The 3994-nt window shown below is 49.2% G+C and overlaps 1 protein-coding gene across 1 annotated transcript in view; it reads left to right on the top strand.

Moving 5' to 3' along the window:
* Window positions 1–3994, top strand: part of ISM2 (isthmin 2) — a 20871-nt gene that overhangs the window by 1201 nt on the left and 15676 nt on the right. The gene's annotated exons all lie outside the window — the stretch shown is intronic.

Raw genomic sequence — 3994 nt, forward strand, 5'->3', positions numbered from 1 at the left:
CGCCCGGGCCTGCGGCTCTCGCTCCTCTGAGGGCCGGATCCTGGCCCGCGCTCAGTGCGGAGCGCGGATCGTGGCAGGGGAAGCCTCAGCAGGCAGTGAGGGACTGGTCAGACTGGGAACCAGCTAGTGGGGCCTGATGGGGATGACAGGAACGGAATGGAAAAGAAACCACCGGGAGAGCGGGTAGTAGGGAAGACTATTGGGTGGTTAAAAGAAGCTGTTTTCCATCTTGAAATTGTTCTCTGGAGGAAAAGTCATTCAGGCAGTAGAGCTCTGTTTAAAAAGTACTCTTTGAAAGAATGCTGCTGCTAAAAGTAGGTGAAACGAATGATTGAGAAAAGTGATGATAGGAGGATTTTGAGAAGGACGGTACGAGCAGCTCAGTCCTCACTGGTGATACGCAGCCGTACAGAAAGCAGCAGATTTGATCTCCAGTGTCAGACTGGGAGAGGAGGTGCAAAGTGATGGGAATACACCGTATTGCAGGTTAATGCCAAAACGAGGTCTGATCTGTGGAGGAGTCATGCTGGCAGCTCCTGTTGGATGCACTAAACTCCGTTCCAGCATGAAGTCCAGGGCACAAGTGTGAGGAGGGAATCTGCCACATGAATGCTTGGCCAAGGGGCAAGAGAGGGCACAGGCTGCGTCCAGCCAAGTACCACTAGTCAAGCCTGGAGATGGTTTTGAGTGGAGTGTGGACTGAGCAGATGCAAAGAGAACTGCTGGGGATGATGTGCTGTACTGCTGGTAGTAATATCATGTCGGTGCTGTACTTTGCTACTGAAACTTCAGCTATAGACGTAGATGCTGCTTCAGGTGCCAGACAAATGTCAGGCAGAGTGACCTCAGACTCCAGCTGCAGAAGGAGTAGGGATTTACCCTTGAAATCCAGGAAGGTGTTGCAGCCCCGTGGCAGGGACCAAGGATAGGGACAAGCTGTCTGTTAAGAAGTTGTGCATGCCCTCACCACGGGACCCTGCAGCGGAGTCTCAGGCTCCTTTTTATGTGACATCTGAAATCCATGGGAGAGCGTGTGAGCTGCTGTGAGCCGCGGTTTGTGAATGGCTGTGAATGGGGAGCGTTGTGCGGCCAGCCAAGGATCACACACGGCACTTACACAGCGCCGCCTCTGTCCCCGGGACCTTTGCTTCTTGCAGAAAGACAAACATGCGAGAAGGGTACAGGCAAGGGTTTGAAGGTGGAGGTTAGCAGCAAGGAGGAAGTTGAAGAATGGATTCCTCTGGCAGTCTGTTGGTGCACCCTGCATCCCTCAGAGTACTGGGGCACAGTTCCCATGGCAGGGAGGAAGCAGTAGGTACTGGCATATGTCTGCTGGCTGCATTTTGGGATGAAATACTCTGTTTCTGGTGCATGCAGGAGACAATTGAGAGTAGTCATGCCCAGCTGTTTGAACTAAAGCAGAGAGCACAAGCACAGCAGCATGGCGGTTAAAAAAATCCGGAGTGATTTTGGGTCATAGATACAGATGGTTCCTGTTGCAGCAGTGATCCGTCCTGTCTCTATGGCAGCAGGCCAGCCACAGCTGGAGTATTGGTTACACTATGGGTAATGCCCTACAGATGTGGGTAGAATGAAGTGGGCTGTGAGGAGAAAAATAGAAGTGACAGAGCAGAGCAGATAGACGATCAAAACCATTAAGCAATTACATAACTTGGACGTTTTAAAATTTAATAACTTTGTTTAAATCAAATAACATTTTTCCTTGGTTTAGAACCGAATGGGATTTTTTGTAATCTGTGCTGAGCTTTAGAGTTGCACTTCTATACTAAAATAGGTTAGAAAAATCAAACAAATAAGTTTTTCAGTAAATTTTTTGAGATAGAAAGTGTTGTTATTATTGTAGGAAGGATGTAGGGAACACATGCTTTATTTTTGGGTGTTAGCCTTATGAGTATGTCTGAAGTCCCGTACCTCAGTCAGGATCCAGTATTTCCAGCCATTACCAAAGGAGCAAGTACTTGTGTTTACATTGTCTTAGCAATGACACAGGTCAGCAAAGCTTTGCCCAAATTATACTATGCTCAGCATAAACAACAGATGTAGTGAGAATATTTTGCTCTTTCTTCAGCCTATTTGACTAGAAGTTGAAAAGGCAGGATGGAAAAGTTGAAAGGCAGTTTTCTTTCCAAACTGTGACTTGACTCTAACAAGAGAAGGTACCTGCTCCTTTGGAGGTTTGTTGATGATGTATGGGAAGGCAGGCAGGTTCAGAAACAGCAGACAGGTGTACAGCAGGGGTTTAAGAGGCACTTTTGCAGGTTGGATGTGTCGTACTTTGATGTGGGCAGAAATGTGGCAGGATGGAGCACTGACTGTTAAGTGGCTATTCAGATTTGGGTAACAATATTTGGAAAAGCTTGTGTCCCTTGTGAAGACAAGGTGCAGCTCATCACATCACTTAATGGTTCATTTATTTATTAAGTCAAGAGCTATAAATGAAAAATATGTTTTGATAAACTCACTGGATTTCAAAATATTGGCCCTGAACATTGTTGATAGATGTTTGGATTCTTTCCAGCTGATACCAATCAGTTACGGTGCTCTTCTGGTAAACAGAAAACAGCCACAGTACTGACATGCTACAAATGTAAATGTTCAGAGTGATTAAATCTGTGTGAACTGACACAAGAGTTTCAGTAGTTGTGCACAGGAATAACCGTGCTGGTGGGAATGCTGTGTTGGAGCATCTCAGCGCTGGCGGGGTGAGGCAGAGCAAGCCAGCAGTGTTTTATGGAGGGTCCAGGCCACCCAGTCCAGCTCTGGTGGGCTTGGTGGGTGCTCTTTTGCAGGACGGAACCACTCTTGAGAGAGCAGCCCAAGAGCAACGTCAGCGAACTCCCCAAATGTTACTGCAGGGCTGGGACAGGGGGCAGATCCAGGCTGGAACTTGCTGTTGGATTTCCCCTGGTCTGAGGCTGTAAGCAAAGCAAATCTGGCATCTGCGATAAGAGATAAAGGAAGGCAACAAAAGAAATATCAAGCATAGCGTAAGGGCTGAGTTGGCTGCAAATCAGTGGGTTTGTGCAGCCCCTGATATGACTGGCTCCTGGCCCCTGAGAAATAAGGAAACAAGTAACAACACTACACATTATTTACTGGTTAAACCAGGCAGTGAGAAAAGCAATAGGAAGCTACTTGTAAAACTAAAGGTCTATACCTGATTAAAAATCATTTAAGAATTAATTGTATAGCAGTGATGTGATGCCTGGCCAGAGATACCAGCAGACAGAGGGTGAAGGAGCTCCAAGGTGTTGTGGTGTGGCTGTACTAGATTGAAAAAGTGTTAAAGGGAAAGAAATCTCAGCTGGGCTTGAGTGGGGTTTGTCAGGAGGCTGTAAGTCGGGCTAGCCCTGTCATTCGGGAGCCCTAACGTAGCCTAGACATAATGGTTTGGGGAGAGCACGGGGGTGCTGGGCTGCGCAGGCACAGAGGTCTGCGGGGGCTGCCCCATGCCTCCCGCCCAGCTCTTGCTCCCTCCTGACTCCTCCGGGGCTCTGGCCAAGAGGAGCATCTCGGTGTCCCGGGAGCGGTCTCGCCGTGCTGTGGCTCTCCAGCCCGTGTCCCCGGTGTGTGCCCTGCGGGGAGCTCCTGCCGGGCTGCTCGGGAGAGCGCAGCTGTGCCGGGAGCGGGCAGCTGCCTCGGTGCTGGCTGCCTGCACAGCCAGATCCCCGCCGCCACTGCGGGCTGTGTCAGTAGCGGAGTCATTTTGCCTGAGGATGTGCTTTTTACCTTTTCATTTCTTCAGCAATTAAGCGTTCTTGTCCCTGGCTTTGTCCTTGGCGGAGGTCGGATTTGTGGGTACAAAACGTTCACTGAAGCATCCTTCCGCTCTGAAAGGGGCTCTTTGTGTGCAGGGAGGTACTTCGCCCTTTGTAGCAAATTCCCTTTTGAGAAGTGCCAAATTATCTTAGTCAACACAGTTGAAAACCCTCCCGCCCTGGGGCTGAGACAGCAGCAGAAACAAAGGAGAGCC

Source organism: Geospiza fortis, unplaced genomic scaffold, assembly GCF_000277835.1.
Source record: "Geospiza fortis unplaced genomic scaffold, GeoFor_1.0 scaffold54, whole genome shotgun sequence".
NCBI classification, from domain to species: Eukaryota; Metazoa; Chordata; class Aves; order Passeriformes; family Thraupidae; genus Geospiza; species Geospiza fortis.